This window comes from Ursus americanus, chromosome 16 (assembly GCF_024610735.1).
Source record: "Ursus americanus isolate L20-20 chromosome 16, mUrsAme1.1.p, whole genome shotgun sequence".
Lineage (NCBI taxonomy): Eukaryota > Metazoa > Chordata > Mammalia > Carnivora > Ursidae > Ursus > Ursus americanus.
Window position 1 is genome coordinate 39907177 of NC_142142.1, and position 12495 is coordinate 39919671.

The following is a 12495-nucleotide window of genomic DNA, read 5'->3' on the forward strand; positions in this document are numbered from 1 at the left end:
AAGCCTGGCACAGGTGTGTGGGCTCTGTGTCTCTTGGTAAGGAAGTGTTCTAGTCCCAAGGTCCATTCTTAGGGTGCTGACTGGGGACTGAAAGACTGCACATGGGATGTCCTTAACCAACAAGAGCAAAAGTAGTCAGTTTGGGGGTTGCTGGGGCGCCAACTCATTAGTAACTAAAGGGACGGCATTAAACATTTACTCTGCCTTTCTTCTTCTTCTTTTTTTAAAAAGATCTTATTTAATTATTTTAGAGAGAGAGAGAGCACGAGCAGGATGGGCAGAGGGAGAAAGAGAGAGAGAATCTCAGGCACGCTCCGTTCTGGGCTTCCAATGAGGAGCTTGATCTCATGACCCCGAGATCGGGTCCGAGCCGAAACCAAGAGTCAGATGCTCAACCAGCTGTGTCACCCAGGTGCCCCTACCCTGCCTTTGTTACATGAACCATATAGCAGAGAAATTAGAGAGTTTTAGAGAATGCAGGAGAATATTTGTAGAAAAATTCTAGCTAATAAGTACAGAATGAATGATAGAGTTAGAAAACCACCATTTGGCAAAAAAAAAAATTTTTTTTTTGAGAGAGACAGAGAGCAAGTGAGCATGGGAGGGCAGGAGGGGCAGAGGGAGGGGCAGAGAGAGAATCTTAAACAGGCTCCATGCTCAGCACAGGGCAGAGGGGGAGGGCCTCCATCTCACAACCCTGAGGTCAAGAGTCAGAGGCTCAACTGACTGAGCCACCCAGGTGCCCCTCCATTTGGCAATTTCTAAGGAGACAATTGACTTAGGTAATCATCATTAATAAATAAATCTAACACAATATGTCCAAGACTTCTACCCTGAAACCTATAAAACAGTATTGAGAGGATTTAAAGAAGACCTATGTAAAAGAGAGATATACCATGTCCATATTTTGAAAGACTCAGTATAACAATGATTTAATCCTCTCTAAATTGGTCTATAGATTCAATGCAATCTCAGCCAATTATTGGAAGGTGTGTGTGTGTGTGTGAAAAACAATAAACTGGTTTAAAAGCACATACAGAAATGCAAAAAGGGTAAGAATAGCTAAGACAAACTTGAAGAACAAAGCTGAAGGACTCACATTATCAGATATCAAGACTTATTATGAAGTTGCAGTAAACACAATAGTATGGAAATTGGCACGAGAACAGACCAATTAACCAAAAGAACAGAAAACAGAGTCCAGAAGCTGACCCATACATAAACAGTCACTTGAATTATGCCAAAGTGTGCAGTGCAGTGCACTGGTGGAAAGGATAGTCTTTTAATAAACAGAGATGGGTCAATTGTACTTCCGTACAGAAATGTTTATACATTGACCCCTCCCTCTCACTGCTACACAGAATCGATTACAGTGGCTTGTAGATCTCATTGTGAAAGGCAAAACAATAAAGATGTGGAAAAATATCTTTACAACCTGGGGAATAAGAAAATATTTCCTACAAAGTACATAAAAAAGCACCAATTGTAAAAGAAAAAATGCATAAATAAGACTTTAGTATAATTAAGAACTTGTGTTTAGAAAAGGACAATGTCAAGAAACAAAAAGGCGGGCACCCTGGGTGGCTCAATCGGTTAAGCGTCTGCCTTCAGCTCAGGTCATGATCCCCTTGTCCTGGGATCGAGTTCCGCATCAGGCTCCCTCCTCAGTGGGGAGTCGGCTTCTCTTCTCCCTCTGCCCCTCCCTCCTGCTCCTGCTTGCTCTCTCAAATAAATAAATAAAATCTTCAAAAAAATAAAAATTAAAAGAAAAGAAAAGAAACTGAAAAGGCAAGCCACAGACTGGGAGAAAATATTTGCAACATGAATCTGATAAAGTATGTATGTACAAAATACATAAATAATATCTGCACGCCAGTAAGAAATAGGCAGAAAACACATTTAAAATATAAACAAAGGAGTTAAATAGCCACTTTCAAAAGAGGACTCATAGCCAGTAAAATATGTAAAAATTCTCAATTTTTTTCGGCTTTATTGAGATATGATTGCCATATCACATTATGTCAGTTTAAGATTTGCAGTGTGATGATCTGATATATATATATATTTTGGGAAATATTTACCACAGTATGGTAGTTAACACATCTGTCATTTCACATAATTACCATTTTGGGGGTTAAGCTCTACACTTAGCAGCGTTCAAGTACACAATACAGTATATTTACCATAGTTGTCACTCTGATATTAGATTCCCAGAACTTATTCAACTTGTAACTGAAGGTTTATACCCTTTGACCAACATCTTCTCCTTCCCCCACTCCCTAGCCCCCAGCAACCACCCGTTTACTCTCTGTTTCTACGAGTTTGGACATTTAGATTCCATATGTAAGTGAGATTGTATGGTATTTGTGTTTGTCTGTCTGACTTGTTTCACTAGAACCTCAAAGTTCATCCATGTTGCAAAGCGCAGAATATCCTTCCTCTTTATGGCTGAATGAAATTCCACATGTAGATAGATATAGATATAGACAGATTGATATATTTCACATTTTCTTCCTCCATTCATATGTTGATGGATTGTTCCCATGTCTTGGCTATTGTGAATAATGCCACAATGAACACAGAGATGCAGCTATCTCGATGAGATAGTGATCTCCTTTTCTTTGGATATGTACCCAGAAGTGGGATTGCTGGATCATATGGTAGTTCTCTTTAATTTTTTTTTCCATTCTGATTCCTATAGTAGCTGTACCAACTTACATTCCCGCCAACAGTACACAAAAGTTCCTTTCCACAACCTCATCAACATGTGTTATCTGCTGTCTTTTTGATACTCGCCATTTCAGCAGGGACAAGGTGATACCTCATTGTGGGTTTGATTTGCATTTCGCTGATGATGAGAGATGTTGAGCATCTTCTCATGTGCGCTCGTTGGCCATTTGTATGTCTTCTTTGAAAAAAAAAACCTATTCAAGTCCTTTGCCCATTTGAAAATCAAATTATTGTTTTGTTTTTTGTTTTCGTTTTTGAGTTGTATGAGTTTCTTCAATATTTTGGATATTGATTCCTTATCAGGTACATGATTTGCAAATAGTTTCTGATTCCGTAGGTTTTGTTTTCATTTTGTTGACTGTTTCTCTTGCTGTGCAGAAGCTTATTTATTAATCTATTTATTTTTAAAGATTGTATTTATTTATTTGCGAGACAGAGAGAGAGAGAGAGAATAAGCAGGGAGAGCAGCAGAGGGAGAGGGAGAAGCAGACTCCGTGCTGAGCAGGGAGCCCAATATGGGGCTCGATCTCAGGGCCCAGAGATCATGACCTGAGCCGAAGGCAGACGTTCCACTGACTGAGCCACCCAGGCACCCAGTTTTAACAGTTTCTTGGTAGAGTCTAGGATTTTCCACAAAGTCTTTTCCACAAATTTTCTACAAAGAAAATTTTACTTCTTCTTTTCTGATTTTGGTATCTTTTATGCCTTTTACTTGTCGGATTGCTGTGGCTATGACTTCTAGGACTATGTTGAATAGGAGTGGTGAGAGTGGCCACCCTTGTCTTGCTCCCAGTCTTAGAAGAAAAGCGTCGTTTTGCCTGCGTTATTCCATCCCCTAAACCAGTATCGCTCAGTGCCAAGAAGGAACTCCCCAGCAAATTCTCTCCTCCAAAATTAATTACAAAACTGGACTAAATTGTCAAAATAACCATTCCAGGGCTCTGGAAATTGGCCAAAGTCATATGACTAATTTAGAGGTAGTTATTAATGAAATACTAAACTTTAAATAAAAACAGTAGGTTCTGGGGCGTCTGGGTGGCTCAGTCAGTTTAAGCATCTGACTTCAGCTCAGGTCATAATTTCAGGGTCCTGGGATGGAGCCCTGTGTTGGGCTCCCCGCTCCGTGGGGAGTCTGCTTTGTCCCTCTCCGTCTGTTCCTTCCCCCTGCTCATTCTCATTCTCTCTCTCTCAAATAAAATCTTAAAAAAAAACAAACACAAACAAACAAACAAAAACCAGTCAATTCTGTGATTATCTTACCTGAGATATTCTATTTCCTATTTCTTCTTATTTCTTCCACCTTCCTCCTCAGTTTGTGGGATATTCTACCAGGGTGTTCAAACTGTGAAAACCCACAGCTTCACCACCGGAGGGGTCTCACTTGGTTTTGAATAAGCATAGAAAAACCTACTCCTAGCAGAATTGGAAGTAATAGTTATGATCTCAGGAGCAAACAAACAGGTAAAACCAGTGGCTCAGCTAGCCTGAGGTTGCAGTCCTGGCTGGCATTAGCAGTGAACTGGGGGACTGGCCAAAGAGTTAACAGGAAGATCTGGAATATGAGAAAGCCATAAGGTCTGGATAAGTTTCCACATGTCTGCACAGGATAGACCAGGGAGGACCCAACAGCGTGATCAATGAAAGAAAAATCTGATAACTTGGACATCATCAAAATGAAAAACTCAAAAGACACAGACTAAGAGAAACTCTTTCCAAGTAATGTATCTGATAAAGGACTTTTATCTAGAATGTACTAACAAGTCTTATGATTTAATAATAATAATTTAAAAACAGGCAAAATGTTTAAACAGACATTTCACCAACAAAGATATATGAATATCTAAAAGCCCATAAAAAGATGGGCGCCTGGGTGGCTCAGTTGGTTGAGTGTCCAACTCTTGGTTTCAGCTCAGGTCATAATCTCAGGGTCCTGGGACCCAGTCCTGTGTCAGCCTCTGTGCTCAGCAGGGATTCTGCTTGAGATTCTCTCTCCCTCGCCTTCTTCCCCTTCCCTCACTTGTGTGCTCTCTCTCTCTAAAAGAAATAAATCTTTAAAACAATAAATAAAAGCCTATAAAAAGATGGTTAGCAAAATTAGAACTAGGAAAATGCAAATTAAACCACAATGAGATACCAATACACCAAGATAGTTAGATTAAAAAATATAGCAACCCAGCCCTCCAAAAAAGCCCAAGATGATGTTGATCAGGAATAATCATGGAAATCAAATACAGAAAATAGTAAGAATTGGGGAGGATGTGGATAAACTGGAACCCTCAAATACTGCTTATAGCAATGTAAAGTGGTACAGCCACTCTGGATTACAATTTGGCAATTTCTTAAAAAATTAAACTTAATATCTGACCCAGCACTTTCACTCTTAGCTATATATCAAGAGAAATGAAAACATGTGTCCACACAAAGACTCATATGCACATTTTCATAGTAGCATTATACATAATATTCAAAACTGGAAACAATTCAAATGTCAGTCCACTGGCGAATGATAATGTGTTATATCTATAAAATGGAATCCTACTCAACAATAGAAGTAAACGAACTACTAATACATGCTTCAACATGTATGACTGTAAAAACGATGGTAAGTGAAAGAAGCTAGAGAGAAAAGACCACATACTGTATGATTTCATTTATAAGAAATGTTGAGAGAAGACAAATGTATAGAGATTGAAAGCAGATGAATGGTTGGTTGCCTGGGGCTGGAGTGGGAGCAGAGGTAGGGACTGATGGCAGTTAGGCAAGATAGAATATTCTGGGACAATGGAAGTTTTCTCAAACTGAACTGTGATGATATTTGCACATCTTCATAAATTTACTAAAAATCATTGAATTGTGCAGTTACAGTGGGTGAATTTTTTTATAAGTTATATCTCAGTAAAGGTATTAAAAATCATAACCCGCAATGGGTAGGGGGTGGAGAAGTATAGATGAAGCAAGATTGTTGAAGCTGGATGATAGGTAATAAAAGTTCATTATACTATTCCTTTTACTTTTGTGTGTGTTAACAAATTGCATTAATAAAATTAAGTTGGAGAATTTACAGTTACTGATTTTATTTTTTTTAATTTTTAAAAAAGATTTTATTTATTTGAGAGACAGACTGAGAGAGAGAGAAAGAGAGAGAGAGAGCACAAGCAGGGCAGAGGAAGAGAGAGGAGCAGACTCCGGGTTGAGCAGGGAGCCTGATGCGGAACTCAATCCCAGGACCCTGGGATCATGACCTGAGTCAAAGGCAGACACTTAACCGACTGAGCCACCCAGGCGCCCCTACACTTTCTAATTTTAAATTTTAATATGCTAGTTAAGACAGCGTGGAACTGGTGTGAGTGTAAGCATATAGATCAATGGAACAGAACTGAAAGTCCAGAAAGGAATTCTTACATTTATGCTTAATTGATTTTAGGCAAAGGCAATTTAAAGAGGATTAACAAATAGCCTAATGGAACAAACCAGAGCTCAGAGATAGACCCACCAGTTTAAATAAACCTGATATATGACAAATACTGTCATACTGATATATGACAAATATGCCACAAATCAATGCTTAGTAGATGCTGTTGGAAAAATTGGCCCATAAATAGAAAAATAAAACTGCATCCTTTCCTTATCTTTACCTATTCATAGAGGTGGACTTCAGCTGTACTAAAGATCTAAAGGCACATTTCTAAAAAAACATATATAAAAGCATCTTTGTGACAACTTAAGACCACAAAGCACAAAGCAGGAGGCAAAAAAATTTAATGGATTTTGTTGCATCAAAATTAGAGATTTTTGTTAAATGAAGGACCTCTAGACAAAGTCAACACACAGACGGTAGATTGGGAGAATATATTTGCAATATCCAACACTGACAAGAGACTATTAGTCTCTAGCTCTTAGCTGGAATATACAAACAACTCTCGTGAATCAACAACGAGAAACCAACAGGAAACTGGACAAACGATATAAACAGTGATTTGTAAATACGGAAACCCAAATGAAAAGTAATAAAGAGGTACTCTAGCAATTAGAAAAATGTACACCATATTAAAAGACTGGAGGTCAGATTTGCAAAAGTTAGAAACTGGAGAATGCCAAATGATGTAAGAGTGTGGGAAAAATAAGAACTCTCCTGCGTTGCTGGGGGAGTGGTGACATTGGTACAGTTTTCTTTGGAAAGTAGTTGTAAGTCTTTGGTTGAATTAAGCATTCGTATGTTCCAGAGAAATTCACGCACAGGCTCACAGCAAGACATGTATATAAATGGTCATCGTAGTTGCAGACAATTAGACAAATGCAGTTGATACATACTAGGGAACGCTGCGCACGTGAGAAGCAACAATGAAATGTATGTAACAACATGGGTATGTTGTAAAAACAGTGCTGAGTAAAAATAGTAAGAAATAATCCAAGGTCTATGTATTAAAATGCCATTTATATAAATTTAAAACACATGGGTGAAATATGGAATTTAGAAGATACATACAAGACACATTTGAATATTATGTACAATGCTGCTATGAAAATCATAGTTAACAACGGAGGTGCAAACTGGGTAGTGGGATTCATTCAATCATCTTCATCTGAGATCCAAAGGTGGCAGAGGAGGGGGAAATCATCTATGAGAACATTTTCAGATTAGTGGTTATTTGCAGGGATATAGGGAAGAAAAAGAATGGGAGGGACCTGTATTGTTTACATCTGTATAGTTTAATTTTTAAAAAATAGATAACTTATTCTATAGCCTCTGTATTAAAGGCAGTAGAGTTAATGATCAAAATCATGGGCTCTGGTTGTCGATTATCTGAGACCAAACCCAAATCTGCCAGTTATCAACCGTGTGACTTAGGGCAGCCTCTGCACCTCCCCATGCCTCAATTTCTTCAGCTGTAAAATAGGAATGATGATAATATCTACCACACAGGGCCGATCTGATTACCAAAATATGTATTTCATATGATTGTGCCTGGCACATAACGGCATACTAGAAACGTTTTCTGTTATTTGAGGGTTCTAAGGCAAAAAGGACAAAAATAGAAGCATCCATTTAATAGTGGCCATGCATAAGCTGGTGTGCATATGTGTGTGTGTGTGTGTGTGTGTGTGTGTATGTATAATTAAGTTTTGTTTTTGAAATATTTTTTGTTAAAAATAAAGGCATGAATATACTTACCAAGAGAGGGAAGGAACACACAATGGAATGCAGGAAGAATGGAAAGGAGTCGAGAGCGAAGCAGGATTTTGAAACCTTGAAGCTTAGAGAATTCCTCAGAAATAATCTGTCAGTTGGGCTTTGGTTTTTCTTTTGCTGGGGCAAGAGTGTGAAATCTTGGCTAAAGTATAGTTAATGAGTGTTCTTTGTGTTTGTTTGAATTGATTTTTTTTTTTTTTTTTTTTTGGTGGATCAATGGGTAGATGTTTACCCCCCTGGTTATAGGTCATAGTTCCTGCTTATTTGCATACCTGGTAATGTTTGATTGGACACTAGACATTGTGCGTTGTATGTTATCAGGTTTTTTGAATTCCTTTAGATTTTTATGGACTTGGTTTAGAACGCGGTAAATTACTTAGAACGGGTTTGATTTTTTTTTTTTTTTTTTTTTTTTTTTTTTTGCGGCTTGCTTTTAGGCTCTGATAAGACATGTCTAACCCAACTTTTCATCAAGGGCCAATTTGACCCCACTGAGGCACTAGGCTTCTGAGCCCTGTGTCTGAGGGTTCGGGCGATAGGCAGTCTTCCCACCCTGGCTAGTGGGGGACCACTGTTTCAGGCCCTGTGCGAGCTCCCCGGCTTGATCTGCCTCGTTCTCTCTGGTGTTCGTTCCCCAGCCTTGGAGGCCACATGCAGTACGCTGTAGTGGTCAGCCAAAGACGGCAGGGACCCCCTGCAGCTCTCCAGAGCTTTCTCTCTCTCTCTCTCTTTGCAGTTCCCTTGCTGATACTTCGCTAACAAATTTTCATCACCTTGCGCTCCTCGAGCTCTGAAATTGTCTTCTGAACCCAGTGAGAATGCCAGGCTCTGTTTTGGTTTTCCCTTTCTGCGTCCAGCCTGGAGACTCTCCAGGTGGTGAGCTGGGACACTTTTCAGGATCACCTCGCTTGTTTTCCTTCTCTCCAGGGTCACTGACGTATGTTGGCTGAGTGCAAGGTCCAGAAACTTTTGTTTCACATATTTGGTCCAGCATTTGGTTGTTTAAGGAGGGAGGGTAAATCCAGTTTCTGTTACTCCATTGTGACTGAAAGCTGAAGTGGAACATTGGTTTTTGATAAAGAGTTTCATCATGTTTAAGTAGTTTCTTTCTATTCCTATTTTAATTAGTGTTTTTATTAGAGATGCTATTGAGTATTAGGAAACAGGGGCGCCTGGGTGGCTCAGTCGGTTAAGCCTCCAATTCTTGGTTTGTTCTCAGGTCATGATCTAAGGGTCATGAGATCGAGCCCTGCCGTGGGCTGTGAGCTCATCGCAGAATCTGCTTGAGATTCTCTCTCTGCCCCTCCCCCCACCTTGCACACCTGCACACACTGTCTCTAAAATAAATAAATAAATCTTAAAAAAATAAATATTAGGAAACAACTTTCTTTGCATTTATTCAAAAAATCATGTAGGTTTTCTTCTTTAACATACAAATATAATGGTTCATTGTTGGTAGGATTCCCACTGTTGAACAACTCTTGCATTACTGGAATGAACCATTCTTGGTCATGTATTATTTTTATTTCATCTTTATTTTTATTTTTAAAATATTTTAAGACTTTATTTATTTATTTGTCAGAGAGATAGAGATACAGAGAGAAAGAGCACAAGCAGTGGGGGAGCGGCAGGCAGAGGGAGAAGCAGGCTCCCTGCTGAGCAAGGAGCCCGATGTGAGGCTCAATCCCAGGATGCTGGGATCATGACCTGAGCTGAAGGCAGACGCTTAACGACTAAGCCACCCAGGCGCCCCCACATGCCCGGTAATTTTTGATCGGATGCAAAACATTGTAAATTGTACTTATTGGGTGCTGCATCTACAAGAGAGAGAAAGACCGAGGGTCTTGGTGGCTATCAGCCTGCTTGAAGAAGCTGGCATGAAGCTTCCTCCTGTGGGTGCCGCAGCGAAAGAAGGGAAAGTGGGGCATTTGGTTCCCGAGCAGCAGCCTCCAGCCCCCACTCTGGCCTGAGGCACCCACTCCCGTGTTATGGATTAGCTGAGGGTCTGCACTCAAGCCAGAGGCAGTAATGGTGACTAGAAGAGTCCCAGTTGGAGTTTGTGGGCCCAGCCTCAGGACGCAGTAGGCCTCAAGGGTGGGCGAGGGGAGAGATGTTGGTATCAGTAAAGTGAGTCATTAGAGAGAGAGAGAGGAAAGCAGCTCTAGCAAGGAGAGGAAGAATCAATTGACCGGAGTGGGGAAGCTGCTTGTGAAGAGGTTGTTGGTAGTATCTGGACGCTAACGGGACCATTCTTGAACCCAGGAACTTTGAAAACAAGAAAACAAGTGCCAAGACTGAAAGGAAACTGCATCCTATTGTCTTTGTTGGGGTGAGCTCCAGATAGAGGCTCTGCTGTTATTTAAATGCCATTATTCTTGTCAACCATAGTCTTTGTGTTTAACTCTCTAAGGTTAATGAACTTAGAGAATATCTGGTGTAGACGAAATAAAATTTTGAAATGTTAATACATATATATATAATATATTAATATGTGAACATCAAACAGCTAAGACTGAGAGATACAGTTTGAAACAAAATGAGGTTAGGTATCTGATCTATGCCTGAAAGTTCTTTGGACACACAGGAAGTCCCTTATTGTTGTACTTATTCTTTTTAAAGTTTATTTATTCATTTATTTATTTATGTACGTAATCTCTACCCCCAACATAGGCTCGAACTCACAACCCCAAAATCAAGAGTCACATGCTTCTCTGACTAAGCCAGCCAGGTGCCCCAGTACGTACTTATTTTTTGACTGAGATCAAAGAAGTCTTAATGCACGGGGCCCACAGTGCCTGAAGCTCACATGTGAGAGCAATGCTAGTTTTGATGCTTGCATATGTGGATTGAATATTCAGAAACATTTTGTCTTTCTTTTTCACTACTGATCATGTGTTTTCTGTGTTCCACTTACATATCCTCTTTCCCCCATGAGAATGTCAGCTCTTCTTGTTTTGTGGTTACCACGTGTGGAGTGATTACCAAGTGGACAAACATTCTATGTGTCTTATGTTGCTTAATTCACATATTCCTCTGAGAAACTGAGTTTCTTACTCTTATCTCCATTTTCAGGTTTAGGAAACTGAGGTTAAAATAAGCTGCCCAAAGGTATATGGCAATTAAAATTTGAACTCTAAAACTGTCTTACCAATCTCTGAATGCTCTAGACTTGATGTAGTGGGGAAGGCATAGTACCCAATACCGGATAACGGACTAATGCTTGGTAGAATGTGTGGAACGTGTAGTTGTCCACTGTGAACACTAGATGGCGCTCTAGGCCCAGCCACGCTGCCTCGTTGGCGTGAGTGAGCCGGGGCTCCGTCGGGTTCACAGGCTGGGTCACTTCAGTTACTAGCACAGAATTTACAAAATCATTGACTAACACTGAAATCAGAAAAGGCAGGGGCGCCTGGGTGGCTCAGTCGTTAAACATCTGACTTCGGCTCAGGTCATGATCCCAGCATTGTGAGATCGAGCCCCTCGACGGCAGGAAGCCTTCTCCCTTTCCCACTCCCCCTGCTTGTGTTCCCTCTCTCACTGCCTCTCTCTCTGTCAAATAAATAAATAAAATCTTTAAAAAAAAATGCAGACTCCCTTGGGACTTCATTTTTTATTTTTAAAGTGGGAAGATTCATTCTGTTACCTTCAAAGAGCAGAAATGACATAAAATTGTTCATAAATATCTCGATGAGGGGATCTGATGGCATTAATGAAATTATTTTATTCCCACGCAGTATAGGACCCAGGACAGAGAATGGTGACATGGAATCTTCTTTCCTTAAGGTAACACCTGCCTCCTTACCCCCTCCAGGATTATAAATAACTCCCAGTGTAGATTTTTTAGGGCCTACGGGCACATATGGTACCCTCCCCATCTCCTGCTTGTCTCCTTTCCCAGTGATTCACACCTCTCTTCAGAAAGTTCTGCATATAAGAATGAAGCATAACTGTATGATCTTACACACACTCTCTGAAGATAGTTATTGGCCCCACCCATTAGCCTTATTTATCTGAGTGATTCCGAGATCCTTTCCCAAGGCTCTTTCCCATCACTTACAAGAAATCTGGTGCTTCTCTGAGCAATCTCCTTGAGATTTGTACGTGCGTCACAATATTGTAGTTGTGCTTTGGCAAACACGCCCCATCCACTGCTCATGGCCACCTTGGGTGTGCTGCAATCGTGGAATTCATTTCTTGCAGTGATCAAGTCTGTATCAAACTTGAGTTTGCTTCCTTTTCTTTGAAACCTATTTCTCAGAACAGTAACCCCACTCCGAAATATACACCCAACAGAATTGCATGATGTGTACCACAAGACACATTCTAGCTTGTTCACATCTCTATTACTAATGTCTCCAAACGACACTACCCAAATGCCCACGGAGGAATGGATGAATAAACTGTGGTGTATTTACTGCCTGAAATACTGTACAACAGTGGGAATGAATGAACTACAACCACACACAAGAAGAACGGATCTCACAAACTTAGGAATGAGAAAAGCCAGTCACTAAAGCGTAAAATTCTATGATTTTACTATATTAAAAAAAAAAACCCTCTAATCTATAACATTA

General features: G+C 40.1%; 1 protein-coding gene across 1 annotated transcript in view; it reads right to left on the bottom strand.

The window, feature by feature from the left end:
• The window catches only part of TMEM45B (transmembrane protein 45B), a 53581-nt gene extending 45546 nt beyond the window's left edge, over positions 1-8035 (bottom strand). The window contains exon 1 of the mRNA XM_087868275.1: positions 7904-8035. The gene's annotated coding sequence lies outside the window, so the exon portion shown is untranslated. The remainder of the gene's footprint in view (positions 1-7903) is intronic.
• Between the last annotated feature and the right edge of the window lie 4460 nt (positions 8036-12495).